This window comes from Alligator mississippiensis, chromosome 3 (assembly GCF_030867095.1).
Source record: "Alligator mississippiensis isolate rAllMis1 chromosome 3, rAllMis1, whole genome shotgun sequence".
Taxonomy (NCBI): Eukaryota; Metazoa; Chordata; order Crocodylia; family Alligatoridae; genus Alligator; species Alligator mississippiensis.
The window spans coordinates 152,395,219-152,413,104 of record NC_081826.1 but is presented as its reverse complement, the minus strand read 5'-3'; the positions used below and the strand labels follow the sequence as shown (position 1 = coordinate 152,413,104).

Here is a 17,886-nt window from a genome sequence, read left to right as displayed (position 1 = left end):
CAAGTTAGGGAGAGATTCTTCTTCATTTTCACTTAGCAGCCTGGCTCAGGTATGTAGAAAGAGGGCAGATATCCTGGGTCTCTTTTTTCTTTTACGCAGCCATTTTCCAATAAACACATGACCAGGTCTCCCTGGACCAAAAGTAAATATTGTGTAAACACTGTTGGCACCCGCATACCATGTGCTTGCTAGCTCTGTTTTGTCCTGAAAATCAGCCACGCTCGTAACTAAGTGCTAGTATGGCTTTTGCTCAATCTGGTTACAAAATAGAGCTGTTCCATATTTTAAATAAGGACACACAACCTTGTTGGGCTACCTGTTTCTCCCAGTCCCATGCCATCTCTTCCAAGGACACAGTCATATAGGATGCTGCAGCACACTCTGTCTCCCTAGAGTCAGCCCTTGCCAGAATGCTGCCTCCATAAGCAGGTTTTCTGATGCTGGTGGTGGTTTCCATGCTGGGTAACTGATTCTCAACTAGTGAAATGGAAACCTTGAAAGCTGATCTGGGCATGATACTGTGATAAACATGCTTTCAGTCTGTTGCAGGGAGACTTCTGTCAGACTTCTGAAGTCATATGAGCAGACAGAGACTCAAGCCTGAGATTGCAAGGGACAAGACCAGAACCCATTAACTTGTGTTGCTGTGGTCCAATGCATGGTACCTGGCAATATCCTCATACTACCATATGGGGATTAGTCCTTCACCTGGCAGCTACTATGACAGGCAAAGCCTCAACAGCAGCTTGTATGTTAAGGGCCTGGGGTTTTTGGAAATAAAGGGACCCTGAATCAGAGAACAGAAGAAAGCACTCAGATGCCATGTTAATGGTTCACCTTAGAAAAACCTAGAGAGGGGAGACATGTATTTAGCACATATTCTGATAATTCTCTTAGTGGTAGGCAACTGTCAATTCTTTGGATCATGTTGTACGCATAAGAGGTCTAGTCAGATGCCTGATGACTCTTGTACAGAGTCCTGCGACCATCACACCAAGACCTTTGATGCATATACCTAGGCAAGAGTATGGAGAAGTGGAGGCTGCCCAAGACCTGCCACCCTCTCTTTAGGCCATTGGGACAGAATCCAAAGGCCGGAGTGAGTCCAGCTGTTCAGCACCTCAATAGCTGTAACTTCTGCTAGAGAGCAACAGATAAGAACTGCTGCTGACTGTTTAACACAGGGGTGGACAAAATACAGCCCACAGGCCAAATCAAGCCTGCCAACTGATTAAATCTGGCCCACAGCTGCCTCCGTGGGGCTCTACATGGGGCTGAGCCCCATCCGCTCCTGCTTAGGGTAGCCCATGCATCACCCCCACCTGAGCCTGCTGGATGGCCCTGGCCCTGGCCAGTACACACATCTTCCTGGTGAGGCTGTTCCTGGTGTGGCTACAGCCACACAGGTACTGCTCAGCTCCCTCTGTCTCCAGTAACTGCTCCTCTGCCCCTGCTGCACCATTCAAGGTGTGGGGGGAAGCTGCAGCCAGGTGGCTCCTGCCCCAGTGTGTGGGGCTTCAGCTTCCAGTTGCCTTTCACACACCCAGCTGCCTGCAGGAGGCTGCTCATCGTGCCAGGCAGGCAGAGTGGGTGGCAGGTGCTCAGGAGCTAGAGCTAGAGCCCCATGTGCTGGGGCCAGAGCCACTTGGCTGCAGCTTCCCCCCTGCCTGAAGTGGTGCAGAGGGGCAGGAGGAGGAGGAGCCCCTGGAGGCAGGCAGAGCTAAGCAGCACCTGAGCAGCTGTAGCCACACTGGGAGCAGCCCCACTGGGAAACTGTGTGCACTGGCCAGAGCTGGGGCTGGGGCCAGGACAGGCGTGGGTGGGAGCTGGAGTGGAGCGGGGAGCATGGTGCAGACCATAACTTGAACTCACTGCCTGGATGAGCTCTGCTGCATGCACTCCCTGCCCCATCCCTTCCCCCACTCCTGGCCAACTCCCAGGATGTAGCACATGGGCAGCCCCCCACACCCTCTGACCCCCAAACACACACACCCTGCATACCTGCACCCCCCTACCCCTCCACCCCCACACACACAATAAACAAGAGTAAAACTATTTTGAGCTATTATGCAATTGCCTCTCTATCCACCACTCAAAAAATATAAAGCAGGGTGTTGCAGGGCATTAAGGTGCCTGCTCCTTTAAGGGCTGAAACTGCTAGGAAGAGCGGGGTTGCAGTCAGTCAGAAATCCCTCAACTGCAAGTTACCATGGCAGCAGGAATGAGGGAATTAGCTGCACCTGCAGGCAGTCAGCTGACAGGAAGAGGCAGGGCCTGGGGCATATATAAGCCCCAGGGCTGGGATTAGAGGATCAGTTCTCTGCCAGCAGTTAAGGGGGAAACAGTTTTCCTAGAAGAGGCTTAGTGAAGAGGCTTACCAACCCATCTCCTGCTTTTGGTAAGATTAAGGGACTTCAGGAGCTTACTAGCCCCTGGCCTACAATGCATGTTGTCCTGGGGGAAGGGTGATTCATTTAAAGGGACAGAGCACACCCTGAGCTGCTTGCATTATGTTATAGCCCAGGCACTTGTATTTTGATTTTTGTTTGTAAACTGGTGGATTGGGCTGAGGCTATTGGGGAAGGAGGAGGCCTTATTGCAACCCCACTACAGTGCATGGACCCCAGCACCAGTGTAGATGCAGTATGTGGGGTGCATGGACTCTAGCGCCAGTGTGGGTGTGGAGAGAGACAGGGCTGCGGAGAACCCAGTGATAACCAGAGGCTAAGTGAAGCTAAGGCCTTGGAGGGGTGCTGTGTGAATGCTATCTGTGAGGCTTGGGGCATGGTAAAGGTGTAATTTGGAGCCACACATCTAGCCCATAAGGCTGAAGGTGCCCTGAGAGGCAACCACTTTTGTGCAGGATCCAAAAGGGGTCCAAGAACCCACAGGGTCTAGCAGGACCGTGCCCAACATAGTCTCCCTATTCATAACTAATACCAACAAGATGTGGTGGGGGAGAAAGAGGGTGCCTATTGGGCCAAATTAGCACGGTCAAGGTGCTCTAGGGGTCCCACGGCCATCCCCGGGGACCCCATCCCATTACATGGAACAGAAATTTATTTTTTGAAATAAAATTAAAATATGTTACAGTTATGGTAACCATCCATCCCTAATTGGGTGGGATAGCCCTAGAATGGTATCATTAAGTCCTGGCATCATGGAGCAGCATGGTGCAGGAATCTGGGCTTCCCCTTACAGGCTAGCAGCATTCCAACCTGCAAGAGGCTGGCTGGGGCTGCTGGGAGTGGGATGCAGGGGTTGCCACATGCATGTATGCACCTACACAAATGCAGGTGGCTGGCAAGACAGCCAGGGAGGGTGGAGAGCTTTTTCTTGCAGGTTAGCCTATGGGGGATGGAGGAGATGTTGGGAGGGCAGGGGTGTACAGATTGAGGCCCCCATGGTGAGGGAGTGGGGTTGGGGGTGCTGCCCAGCCAGGGTAGTGTGTGGGGAGTGGGACAGAGCCACAGGTAGCTTGTGCAGGGAAGGACAGCTCCCTGCCACTGCATGCCCTGCCCCAGGATGGGGGGGGGGGGGCCCACACTTGTGTGCAAGGTGGGGGCAGGGACAGATATACAGTCTGCTTGCTGTGGGTTCAAGGCTCTCCACCCTGCTGCCCTTCCCCCCCCCCCCCCCCAGAAGCCCCATTCCACCATAGTGACATGCATACCCCTACCTGTCTAGTAGCTACTGGGGCTGTGGCAGCATGGAGTTGTGCTGCCAGGTGGGTAGAGAGCATGAGGCTGGTATGGGGCTCCCAGAGGGAAGGCAGTAGGACAGGCAGCCCAAGCCCACAGTGGGCAGCTTGCATCTGCCCCCAACCCTGCCCCACTTGGCTCTGCCCTGGCCATTCCACTGAAGGGGGAGTAGTTGGGAGGCAGTCATGTATTTCACCTTTATATCTTAAAAAGGTGGTTGCCCTGGTTACAGTAAATGTTTGGTTGTGTGTGGCTTTCTTTTTTTGTTTGTTCTTTTTTTGTGGTGTTTTAGTATGCAATTTCTTCATATCTTCAAAGAAGTTAGCAACTGGGAGGGACCTTGTAGACCATTGGGTCCAGCTCTTCTGCTCAAGGCAGGAAAGACTGCTGAGGTCAGATCCAAGTGAGGTGTGCATCCAGTCATCTTCTGAAGATCTGCAGGGAAGGTGATTGTACCACCTCTGGGGGGGAGTCTTTACAGTTAATGTGTCCAGAGTCTGGAATAGAAGTTTTTCCTAATATCTAATCTGAACTGATCCTCTATCAGTTTGTGACCATAATTCCTAGTCTTCCCCTGGGGTGCCTTGATGAACAGGTGTTCTCCTCCTAGCCCCTGTTGTTTGCCTCTTATATACTTAAAGGCTGCCACCCAGTCCCTTCTAAGTCTTCTCATCTCCAGGCTGAACATTCCCATGTCTCCTCACATGGTCTGTTCTTGAGATCTCTAATAATTCATGTGGCCCTCCTTTTGGATTCTTTCCAGCTCGTTCACATCCTTCTTGAACTGTGGCACCCACACAGCATTCCAGCTGTCGACTCACCAATGGTAAGAGTGGAAGGATGACATCCTTAGTCTTGTTGTGGTATGCGTCAACCGATGCATCACAAGTGTTGTTCACTTTGCCGGCTATAGCATTACACTGGTGGCTCATGTTCACTTTATGGTCAGTCATTACCCCCAGGTCTCTCTCGGTTGTGGTGCTGACTAATGTTGCACCACTAAGCCTGTAAGTATGTTGTGAGTTGTTTCTCCCTAGATGGAGCACTTTACATTTCTTGGTGTTAAACATCATCTAGTTAAGATCCACCCACTCTACAAGCCTGTCCAGGTCAGTAGGTATCCTTAGCCTGTTTTCCAGTGTGACCACACTTTCCCCATAACTTGGTGTTGTCTGTGATCTTTGCCAGTATGCTTTCCATGCTCATGTCCAAATTGTTGCTGAAAATGTTGAAAAGCGCTGGTCTGAGTACTGAGCCTTGAGGGACACCACTGGCCACCTTTTGTGATGTCGACTCAGTTGTCTATTAACACACTCTCTGGGTCCAACCTCGGAGCCAGTTTCACAGCCACTGGATTGTTAAGTTGTTGAGGCCACAACATGCCAATGAGGACGTAGTGGGAGACCAAGTCAGAGGCCTTGTTGAAGTCCAAATTTATGATGTTGACCTCCTCTCCCTTTATCAGGTGGTGAGTTTCCTGATCATAGAAGAAGATGAGGTTGGTCAGACATGACCTGCCCGCAACAAAGCTATGTTGACTGTCTTTTGGAATACTGAATTCTGTTAGTTTAACAATGATTGATCCTTTGATTAAATTCTTCCAGGGATTGAGGTCAGACTGATCATCCTATAGTTCCCTGGTCCTCCTTCTTGCCTTTCTTGAAGATGGGCATTGCATTGGCCTTCTTCCAGTCTTCTGGGACCTCACCTGAGCACCATGAATTCTCAAATAGCCTTGTTGTCAGTCTTGAGATGATGTCTGCCAGTTCTTTCAGCACTAGGGTGTAGGTTCATCAGGTCCTGCTGACTTCTAGATATCCAGACTCCTTAAGTATTCCCTCCCATAATCTTAACTGATTTATAGGTGGGTGATCACCCCCACATTGTCCATCCAGCTTTCTGTCCAGCAAGTTGATGTCCTTTGTCTGGTGGAATACCAATGCAAAGTATTCATTTAGGACTTCAGTTTTCTCCTGAGTGTCAGTTGCCAGCTGTCCCATTGTGTGCAGCAGGAGTCCTATGTTTTCCCACCCCCTCTCTCTTTTTTTTCCCCCCCCCCCCCCCCAGCTTCTTCTCTACCTAAAGAAGGACTCTCTTATTGTCTTTGATTTCTGTTGCCAGTTTGTATTTGGTTTCTGCCTTAGCTTTTCTAATCCAATCCCTACAAGTGCAGGCCATTCCTGTGTCGTCATTGTCATCGTCATCCTCCTCCTTGGAGGTAATTCCCAGCTCTCATCTCTTATAGGTTTCTCTCTTTATATTCAGGGTACCCATGATCTCCCTACTGAGTCTGGGGCATCACCCAGCCCTTTTGCTAGCTTTCTTATGAACAGGAATGGACCTCCTTTTGCGCTCCAAGCTTCGTATACTTGAGAAGTAGCCACTGTTCTTGAGCTGCCTGCCCTCATTCTCCACCAACTGTTCACACCACTGGCTAGCAGACTATGCTTTAACAATCCCTAAGCACTATTAACCCTTAAATGGAATGTGAAATATGAACACCGACAACTCAGTGTCCTAAAATCAAAGTCTAACTTTTATTAGTACAATAAGTGTTATTTTTAGCAGTTTCTATATTCGGAGAGAAAAACACTTGGTACAATGATCTCGCCCAATCCTAGACGTTACTTTGCTTCACAGAAAAGACAGCCACTCAGTTCCTGAAGCAAAGTGTGTGTTGTTGGCTGGGATGATCCCAAAGGTTGTTGAAAGCTGGATTCATGAAGATGACACTTGCATTTCTTGCTTTTCCCTCTTATGCTTTTCTTTAACTTGATTCCTTTGACTCCTTGCTTTTGGATTGGTCTCTTTGCAGTCAGCATCTTGTTAATATTTTATCCTGTTAGCATATTCCTTTGTTCAACAGCCCCACTACAAGCACACCTCTTTAATCTGGCCTTTTTCCAGTGTCTTACTTTAAGCATTGTACACTGGTCTCCTTTATCATCTTTCATTAACATCCAATCACTTCATTCTTCTGACTCAGCTGGCTAGTGCCAAGTTCAGTTGATTGATTGATATTTATTTTTATTTTTTTTTTTGAGCTAGTAACAAAACTATTACTATGGTGTGTTAGAAAAAAACTTCTCACAGTGATAGAAAAAGGAAAGAAACATCACGCAAGCAAACTCAAGGCCATAAGCTGCTTGAAATGAAAAGTTCTTTTAGATCCAGCCTAAAGTTCAGATAACAATGAGGCTATACAGAACTTTAAACAATGCTATAATTCACCACTCTATAAATAGGTGCAACTTTTAAAGCCTTAAAATATGACAAGCTACCCTAACAATGGACCTCCTTTTGTGCTCCAAGCTTCATATCCTTGAGGAATGGCCGCTGTTCTTGGACTCCCTTCCTCATAGGATCATGGTCCTGCAGGGCCTTACCCACCAATCTCCTAAGCTTGAAGTCGGCTTTCCTAAAGTCAAGGACTTCTACCTTACTGACTGATCTCCCTACCTCATGATGGATGGTGAAAGTGAATTCCCCCCCCCCCCCCCCCCCCCCCCCCCCCCCATGGTCACTGTCACCTAGGTTACCCTCAATCCTTGGGTTACTCACTAGATCATCCCCTTTGGCCAAAACCAAATCCAGGAGTGCCTTTCCCCTGGTTGGACTATACACTTCTTGAGTCAAATAGCATCCTCACTTGCATTGAGGAGTTCTACGCAACTGCTCAGATCTAGCTGAGTGCTCTTCCCATGAGATGTCTGGGTAATTGAAGTCACCCATAATGACCATGTTCTATGAATGTGCAGCCTCTGACAATTCTCTGGATGATTCCAGTTCAAGCTCCTTCACTTGGTTGAGAGATCTGCAATACACTCCTACTGCCAAGTCCCCCTTCTCCATGCCCTCCTTGTATCTTAACACAGAGGGTCTTGAGTCACCCTTCTTTTATGCCTATCTTGGCTTGCAGGGATATATATACTACTCCTTCACATTAGAAAGCAACACCACAACCCTTCTTCCCTATATAAGGTGTAGCCCTCTATGCCTGTGGCCCAATCATGGGTGCAGTCCCACTAGATCTGTTATCCCGGGGGGGAGGGGGGTGTGACTGGTTACCAGAAAGGCCAGTTCTTCCTGCTTGTTCCCCATGCTTCTTGCACTTTTGTGTACAGGTATGCAAGCCTACCACTGGAGCTCCTTAACATCCTGTCTCTCTGAGAAGAGTCTGGTCCTTTGGTCCCTGTTAGTGTTCTTCCTATTGTTTTCCATCTTACTGGCTTCCAGCTTGCCAGTTCCTGGGCATACTCTAATAGGTCTTTTGCTCGTCCCCAATGGTCTCAGTTTAAAGCCCTATACAGGAGGTCTGCCAGTCTAGCCAAAAAAAAAGCCCCTTCCCCTTTGGGGTGAGGGGAATGCTGTCCCTTCCCAACAAGCTGCTGTCTCTAAAATATGTGCTGTGATTTGCAGAATCTGAAGCCCTCATGGTAGCACCAATGCCAGACTCTTCTGTTCACTTCTTGGATGCATCTGCCCCTTCTGTGCCCATGGCCCATAACTGGGAGGACTGAGGAGAAAACTACCTGCACCCTTGAGCCCAGCCCCCAGAGCCCTGTAGTTGATCATGACCTGGCCAGGATTGTTCCTGGCAGTGTCCATTTGTGCCCACATGGATGAGGTGCATAGCTCCAGTCTTCTGCTGCCTAACAGGGTTAGCTTCCACAAATGTGGGGCAACAGGTAGGGCCATAGGGCAGCCTTGGTACGGGCTCTGGGCAGCTGCAGGAGGGAGGGGCGCACATGGATTCAGACATGGCGCTGCAGCCTGGGAGGGGTGTAGAGCATTGCCCACCAGAGCAGGTAACTCTGTCATGGGGAAGGAGCATGGGGGTGGGCAGACTTGAGGCCTCTCCAGTGAGGAAGGGAGTGGGGCAGAGGCAGGGATGAATAGGGGCCTGGGGCCTAGGGCCAAGGCAGGTCATAGGATCCTTGGAGCCTGGGTGGCTCATCTAGGGAGGGTGGGGCTCTCACTGCTATCTGTATGCTGGTGGAGGCCTGGGGGGCATGTGCCCCCCCAGATCTGTGTGTGGGGCAGAAGCAGGCTGCTGCTGTGGGCTAGGCTCTGTCCCCCACTATCCCTGCCCTGAAGCAGTGCAATGCCACATGCTGCCAGTGCCACGTCCCTTGCTTGCCTGCCTGACCGGGGCAGGCAAATGGTGTTGTGCTGCTCCTGGGCAGCAGTAGCAGGGCGCAGAACCCAGGCTGCAGCAGCAGCCCATCTCCTGCCCTGCACACATCTGGGGGGACACATGGCTCCTGGGCCTTCCTTGGGGTGTGCACAGTGGCAGGAGCCCCCCACCCCTAGATGAACTGCCTGGGCTCCAAGTGTCCCATGACCCACCTTCTTGCCCCACTCCCTCCAATGCAGGGTCCTCAATCCTGCCCCTTCCCCACAACAGACTTACCTACTGGAGCGCAGTGTTTACAGATGGGCATGTACATTCAGCCCCCCCTTCCCCCTCCCCCAATAATATTTTTCTCCCTCTGCCTATGATGAGTATGGGGTAATGTTTGGAGGGCCAGATGAGTTTAGGAATCCTTGCTGCCACATCCCAAAAATGTGCCCCTGGGAGGCAACAGACCTCACAGACTGACTAGGGGTGGCAGATCACTCTCTCTATTCCCCTCAAGAGGGAGTTGCCCATCATAACCACCCTGCATTTCTTCTTTTGGGGCAGAAGCTTAGCTGCCTTCTGTTCCTCAGGAGCTGGTGCTTCTGCTGGTGGGTCTGCTGGTGCCATGAGGAGTGCATACCTATCGTACAGTTTAGGGCAGGGGGAATAATCCTGGGGTTGCATGTCTTGGGGACAGAGAACTGTCTTCCAATTGGCCCCCAGTTGGACTTCTCAGTTGATCTTCCTGTTGTCCATCCCCATGTTGTTGTCAACCATCCTTGGTTGACATTTCTTCCCCCCCCCCCCCCTTCATTCTTCTGGAGAAGAGCCTGGAAGAAATCCTATCTCCTGCTCGTGGGCCCTGATGGTACATGGGTTGCTCATATCAGCCTGGAGCTCCCTTATCTGGCACTTCAGAGACTCCAGTAGGGAGCATACCCTGCAAATGGAGATGAACTTGCTCCCATGCCCAGCTGATGGCAGCTGCACCAGGCAGCTCCCACAGTCTAGAGCCAAGGGCTCCAGCTGGGTGGAGGCTGGAACCATGGCTTCCATCTGGCTGGAAGCCTCAGTGGTACTGTGGGGGGGGGAGGTGCAGTTCCAGCTGGAGTGGGAATCCATGGGGTACAGTGTGTCCCCCTACCATTGTACAGGTGATAGTCTGTGCTGCTACTCCGTACTCAAGTCTCCTCGGGCTCATTGCCTAGCACTTCATACTCTTCCTGCATGCCCTTGCATGCAAACTCCCATGCTAACTTGCATGCCAGGCACAGTAGCACACCTGTTTGCATGCTCTGTTCATGTTTCTCTGGTTGCACAGCTCTCTAGTGCGGGTTGGGCTAAGTAGGAGCCAAGGTGGGACATTCCCTTCTTTGGCTCCGCTTGGCTACTGCATTTCACCCACCGCAGTTTTTGCATACCTCCTATCTCCTCACTGGGGGTTGGTGTCCTTCGGGGGTCTTTGACTCTTGGGCACAATGGGGCCCATGAGTCTTCTGAAAGCAGGTCCCAAATGTTTAGGGGGCATGGTTGTATGTGCACACATGCCACTAGGAGCACACTTCTTGGAACAACCACTCCCTGTCTGACTTCACTGTACTTGTGCTCAAAGGAAATCTACCTAACATCATTTTTGAAGGTGAAATAAAAAGTAAACTAAAAATTCATAAGCTAGCCGGACGTGGAAAACCAAGGACTAAAACATTGATATCAGTTTTATGGCACATTGGGAGCATCTATATGTTCATTAATGTGCAGTAGCAAAAGCACATTTAATACAGTCAGTCCTCAACTTACAATGTTTCGAGTTTATAACGTTTTGCACTTGCAACGTTTTATAAATCGACATCCTGTTTCGACATTATGATATCAGTTTTGACTTGCAACTCTTGATCCAATGTGACAGCATGCCAGTGACCAAGTTGGCGGTGTCGCTCATCTCCCTGGAGAACATCTATCCAAACCTCCTTGGACACTGTCTTTAAGAAAGCAGACAAGACTCCAGAAAAGCCTGCAGTCCAGACTCCAGCCAAGAACACTTCAAAAAGTCCACCTAAGAGCCCTTCAAAACATCCAGGGAAGTTGCCCCAACATAAATACAATAGTGTAGCTATATTACTCATCTATAATTGATCGAGTACAAAATTCTGGGGTAGTTTTGGTGAAAACAGAGTATCGGGCCTTGGTTCAGGAACCAATTCCCCATTTATAACATTGTTTCTTATGAGAGAATTAGTTCCGAGTTGCAATGTTTTGACTTAATGTGGTTTTTCAGGAACCAGTTGTGTTGCAAGTCCAAGGACTGCCTGTACCTCTAATATGAGGTACTAAATAAATGTGCATTAGGCTGCCGCAATGCACAGTAATGAAAGCGCATGGGTTTTTTTGGTGATACTTAATGTGCGGTAGCCTATTTCTGCTACTCACTAGCATATTAGTACAGTTTTTGACTTGACACTTTTAATACACAGTAAAATAGGCCACTGCACATTTATGTTTCAATTAACTCCTGAAATCTTTCCACATGGGAAAGATGATGATGACCTTCCTCCCTTTTGGGCCTTGATCTCCTAGTAGTCAGCTTCTTTTCTTCTGCTAACTGGGTGCATCTACATGTGCCCCTACAGCACTGTCATTTAGTACTTCCTTTTGGAAGTACTAAATGACAATGCAGTAACGGCTTGTACTACACCTTGCCAGTGGCGCACAGTTATTTTTAGCCCCTGTGTCACCACAGCAACACACTATACTGAGGGAGTGCAGCTATGTCACCATAGCGATGCAGCATCATGGTTTGTACCTGCTCGCACTACCTTGCTCTAGGTCATTGTCACGGCAATACATGGATTGTAAGGCCGAAAGGGGTGCCGGAAGATCACTGGGTCTAGCCCCTTGCTCCACGCAGGTGACCCCAGAAAAGTGACTGTCTAGTTTCCTCTTGAAGATTGCCTGGGTAGGTGATTGCACCACCTCTGGAGTGAGCTTATTCCAAAGTGTGGACATCCTGACTGTAAAGACATTTATTTCTAATGTTGAGCCTGAATTGGTCTTCTAGGAGTTTGTGGCCATTACTCTTGGTTTTCCCCTAGAGTGCCCTGGTAAACAGTTGCTCACGGAGTCCCTGATGTACTCCCCTAGTGTAGCAGTAAGCTGTTACTAGGTCCCCTCTCAGCCTTCTTTTCCTCAGGCTGAAGAGTCCCAGATCCCTCAGCCTTTCCTCATATGGCTTGTCATGTAAGACTTTGATCATACAGGTGGCTCTTCTTTGAGCTCTAACAAGGATGTGGACAAGCTTGAAAGCGTGGTGCCCAGAACTGGACACACTACTCCAACTGCAGTCTCGCCAGTGCTGAGTAGAATGGAAGAATCGCCTCCTTAGTTTTGCTGGAGATGCATCAATTGATGCATGCCAGAGTATTATTTGCCCTGCTGGCTACAGCATCTCACGGTCGGCTCATATTCATATTGTGGTCTATAACTACCCTCAGGACCGTTTCATTTGTGGTGCTAGTCAGTTTGGTGCCACAAGCTTGTAGGTGTGTTGGGGGTTGCTTGTCCCAAGGTGGAGCACTTTACATTTCTCAACATTGAACTTCATCAGGTTCCAATTCGCCTGACTTGCTAGCCTGTCTAGGTAGCCTATCTTGAAATGTGACCATGCTCCCCCATAGCTTGGTGTCCATCCATGAACTTGGCCAGTGAGCTCTTCTCCCCCACATCCAAATCATTAATAAAGATGTTAAAAAGTACTGGAGCGGGCATCGACTCCTACTGGACACCTTCTGCCTACTTCTCGCCAGGATGACATGGGTCCATTCGCTATGACTCTCTGGGTTCTATCCTGCAGCCAGTTTCTCACCCACCTGATTGTCTCGTAGTTAAGCTCACAATCCTCCAACTTTTTCACAAGGATAATGTGGAATGCTAGGTCAAAGGCCTTTTGGAATTCAAGGTATACAATGTCACCCTGTTGTCATGTCCACGTGGTGAATTACCTGGTCATAGAAGGAGATGAGGTCGGTAAGACGAGACCTGCCCATGATGAAACTATGCTGGCTGTTATTCAGAATCTTACCTTCTGCAAGCTTATTCCAAATAGACTCCTCAATGACCTTTTCTAGGATTTTCCTTAGGATGGAAGTTAGGCTTATTGGCCTATAGTTACCCGGGTCCTCCCTCCTGCCCTTCTTGTGGATGGGCACAACATTGGCTCTCTTCCAGTCCTCAGGCACTTCTCCCAAGTGCCATGAGTTGTGGAAGAGTTTCACCAGGGGTTCTGCAATGACTTCTGGCTAGCTCCTTCAGCACTCTCAGATGAAGTTCATCTGGTTCTGGCAACTTTTATACATCTAATTTTTTTAATTGGTCATACACCAATTCTATGGCAATAGTAGGAAGGCGATTATTCCTACTATGCTAATCCTCTACTCTCCCTGGTGTGTTTTTTCTCCTCGGTCTGGGGAAGGACTGAGGCAAAGTAGTAATTTAGGAGTTCATTGGTAACCAGCTCTCCCATTGGAGGAGTTGTTGAGCAATAGTCTTAGACTCCCATTTGTTTTCCTCCTGTTCCCTATGTACATAAGACTTCTGGTTGTACTTTGATTCCTGTTGCTAATCTAAGTTCGGTCACCACTTTAGCCAGTCTTATCTGTTCCCTACAAATGCAGGCCATTGTGGAATAGTCCTCCTTGGGGCTCAACCCAAGCTTCCATTGTTTATAAGCCTCTCTTCTTTTGTAAGAGGACCGTGATTTCCCTGTTTAGCCAAGAGAGCTTTCCAGCCCTTCTCTTACCCTTTCTTTGCATGGGAATGGACTTCCTTTGTGCTTCAAGGATCGTATCCTTAAGGAACAGCCACTCTTCATGCACACCTTTCAACTTGGGTCCTTGGTCGTCCTGCAGTGCTTGCCCTACTAGTGACCTAAGCTTGTTGAAATTTGCATTTTTGAAGTCCAAGACTTCAATCCTGCTATCCAATTAGTCTGCCTTATTTCAGACAGTGAACATGATGGTTTCATGGTCACTATTGCCCAGACTTCCCTTTATACTTAAGTTGGTCACAAAGTCATCTCCTTTGGCTAGGACCAAGTCTAGCAGAGCGTCACCTCTGGTTGGCCCATGCACCTCTTGAGTCAGGAAGAGCTCCTTGACACAGGTCAGGAAGGATCATAACCGATCCTCATCAACGCATCCTTCCCTTCTAGGACCATGGCCTGAAACGGGGAGCACAGAAGAAAAGACTACTTAGGCCCCCCAATCCCTTCAGCCCAGCTCCCAGAGCCCTGTAGTCACTCATGACCTGGTCTGGATTACCCCTGGCTGTTATTGGTTCCCACATGGGTGAGGAGCATGGAGTAGTAGTTGGAGGGTTGGATGAGCCTGGGGATCCTCTCTGCTACAACTCAGATGCTAGCCCCTGGGAGGCAGCAGACCTCACAGGCTAGGTGGTCCAGACAGCAGGTGAGTCCCTCAGTGCCCCACAGGAGGGAGTCGTTTCCCGCCCCCCCCACCACCACTTTGTGGCGCCTCTTGGGGGTGGCAACAAGCTGCTTATCTTCCTCCTCCTTCCAGTGTCACCATTGGAGCCTCCTTGTGTGTGTGGCTGGGGGTGGGGGTGTACTTGTTGTGCAGGGCCGGGGGAGGAGCAGCCCTGGCCCTGCATTTCCTGGAGTGTGAGGTGACTGTCTTCCAGGACCCCAGGTGGGTCGTCTTGGTTAGCCATCATCTTGGCCACCATCTCTCTCTCTCTCTTCCTCCTTTTTCTGGAGAAGGGTCTGGCAGTAGCCATCAATGAAGTATTTGTGGGCCCTGGTGGTGCGCAGCTGACACATCTCTTCCTCAAGCTCCTGCACCCAGCCCCAGTCCTCCATGTAGTATCATGTATAGACATGCTCACTGTGTCTGCTACCCCTAGGAATTTCTTTCACCCTCTCCCTACTGCTGTTTTCACTATGCTGTGCCTGGTTCCTTGTGATCAGAGCTGAGGAAGATTGTCTTGCATTTGACAGCTTTTCTACCTTTTTTTCCAACTACATAGCTGGTACAGTAGAATATATTACCCTAAAGAAGAAAACTGGGTACGTTTCATACTAGAAAGAGACGGAGATGGAACAAATGGAAGAGAAAACAGAACCAAGCCCCAGCTGTCATTCATTTCACTGTCTTCAACATGGGGAAGAACTCAACCTATAATCAATGACAGTAAATAATTGCTCATAATTCACTGCGTGTCTGTGTGGAGCCTGGAATCAGTGTTTAGATGTCTTGTCATTGCCTTGACTGGCCCAGCTTACCGTGTGTGTGTGTGTGTGTGTGTGTGTGTGTGTGTGTGTGTGTGTGTGGAAGAACTCTAACAAGGTCAGTGAGGCTGCTTGCACAGAGCCAGTATATTTTCACTTGCAAGTTTCAGCTCAGTGCCTCAACTCTCTTTTATTGTTACACCTGTTTGTACTTCCCCATCTATAAGACAGTTAGCCATGTTTTACTGGCTTGATTGATCTTCCACAGCCTTTGAAGAGGAACAGTGCAATCAAGTATTAGAGTTTAAATATGACTACTGTTTTATATTGAAGCTGACTCATGATAGAGCAGACTTTTAAAGCCAGAATCCTTCTGATTGAGCAGACGGTGGCCTTTTCTGTCCTGGAAGAATTATTCCTATTCCCAACTGTCTGGGTCTAATCCTGCAGCAATCATCGAAGGTGATCACTACCCCGCAAAATTAGGCCCAAGACTTTTTTTTCCTCTCTCATATTTCTCTGTTACTGTGCGTAAACTAACCAAAGTCCTGCTTCATTCTTGAGTTCTTCTCTTCTCCTATTTGCTTTTTTCTTAATGCTTTTTTTTTTTCTTCTCTCATTCTAAATTAGGTAACCCAGTTGAGCACATACGATATCTGAACCATTGTGATTGTGGCAAGTTATGTTACCTATATGCAGAGGGACTGCTGGTTCTGTTCTGTGTCAAAACTACAACTGGCTGAATGGTGGCAGGGGTCTGGAGCTACAAAAAGCCTTTGGGACTGAAGTGCCTTCCTGGATCTGGGTCAAAAGCTGATTTGTGAATATAGTTATGAATCACAGCTACACCCAAAGTTCCTTATGTTCATTTTTTCAAAAGCATTAGTCATCTTATTAGGCAGCAGAAACACTATCCGAAGACTTCAGTGAGTGGCCACCTGAACAATAAATGTTCAGAGTGAGCAGTTTGGGAACAATCTATTGGTCGAAAATTGCTTTGCCCAGTCTACCTTTTGAATGCACAGGAATAACATATGTGGAAACCAAGATCTATTTAGTTTCCACTAAATGGAAACTACAATCCATTTGACAACTCACTAATCAAAAGTTGGGACTAACTGCCTAACAGCTCAAACAACTTAAGTCATTTTAATTTTTAGTGAAATGATATCGGGGCAACATTTTCAAAAGTGGCAGTGGGTCGAGTGGATGGATCTAGGATTTTGAAAAGCGGGGTGCAGATGGTATGGTACATCATAAAAACAAAACAAACAAAACAAAAACCGCAAAACATTTTTTTTTACAGTTAAACAGAAACTATAAGCTGAAGTAACATGCACTATATTAAAAACAGATGAAACTTTATTAGAATGTTTGGTAGATGATATAGTTTAAAAAAAAACCCAAAAGCTAGACAAAAAGTCAAAAGACATTGCTTCCTTAGTCCTGTAGCCACTATAGTTAAGTGTATGTTTCTTATTCTGATCTGTAAAGCAAAATCTAGCCTTCTTGACAGTGCCTTTAATGCTTCACTGTAAGCTACTTCTACCCCGAGTTAATATTTCCACACCCAAACTAAGGTTTTTAGCTAGAGTTAAAAACAGTCTGCAGGGCTGTGAAATAGACAGACATAACAGACAGCAAAACTACAGGGGAAAAAAAAGCATATTTTGAATAGTAGAACATCAAAACCATTTAAAAGGAGAGATGGCCATTAGCGTACATGAAGTGAAGACAGATTAATAGGAATCAGATGGTTATAATGAGCCATGAAATCAGTTGAGTCCTTCAGAGCTGCCTGACTAGAAATGCCTTCCCAAGCAGTTGGTTTTAAAGTTTGGGTGAAGCAGGCATTAAAAGTAGGTGCAACTGCACCCCCGCCCCCCACCTGCCATCCACCCATGGACGTTTAAATGCATAAAGATGCAGATAGGTGCATGGTGGAACTTTCAAAAGTGCCTAAGAGCCCAAACACCATGAAATACCCATAAAAATCTGGCCCTTTTGCTTCTAAGTCACTGAGGCATGTCTGAAAAATGTATCCTTTGTGTTCTAACATGAGTCTTGAAAAATTAAATTTTTGTAATGAATCTGTCAAATATAAGAACAAAACAAAATAGGATTTAGGAATATTCTTCTCAAAATACTAAATACACATTAATTCTAGCTAATATCCAGGCATCATCAGGAATATTCTCAGCAAGAAAAATAAGATTACATTTTCAGACTGTACTCACAGCAACATCTTCCTGGAACAAGATCTCTGGTATGAAGTAGGACTTGTCTAAAGCAATTAAAAGAAAATTATTTCTGTTGTGTTTGGTGAGTGACAACATAATCCTCTCTCAAGTATATTCTTCTGTACTCTTTCCATTGTCCAGGTGTAAATTTTGGCCTCAATCATCACTTGCCATTTTTGTTGAGTTATAAATGTAAAGCCCGAATCTGAAAAGCAGCCCATCTAGGGACCTCACCTGGGCATTGTAAAGTGTAGGAAATTCTTATATAACGCCTAAGAAATCTGGAACTATTATACTGAAATTAGAGGACAGGTGTATGAGATCTGCTTAATAAAGGAGATAAGAATGAGTATTTTCTTTGTCAGCATGTTATTTGTCTAAACACTGTATTACTTCATTGTTTCATTTGTACTTCATTGCTCTCCTTCAAACTCTTAGAAAACCTTGATAGTGGTTATGCTGCTGGGGAGGTGGGACTTCTTAAACCAACTAATATTGCCTCCCTATTTCTTTGTACTCCTCCATTTGCCTTTTATCTGTCTCTTGGATTGTATAGTGAGGTTTTCATGGGGGGGATCCGTTCTG

At 47.6% G+C, this 17,886-nt stretch overlaps 1 long non-coding RNA gene across 2 annotated transcripts; it reads left to right on the top strand.

The window, feature by feature from the left end:
• Positions 1-2,112: 2,112 nt before the first annotated feature.
• On the top strand, positions 2,113-17,653 carry LOC109283929 (uncharacterized). Of its 2 annotated transcripts, XR_009460915.1 has the most exons (4): positions 2,113-2,398; positions 3,994-4,147; positions 4,465-4,527; positions 15,692-17,653. It is a non-coding gene; the product is annotated as an uncharacterized LOC109283929 (long non-coding RNA). The 2 variants fall into 2 exon arrangements; XR_002091246.2 differs by lacking the exon at positions 4,465-4,527 and having other exon boundaries at positions 2,116-2,398.
• The last annotated feature ends 233 nt before the right edge of the window (positions 17,654-17,886 follow it).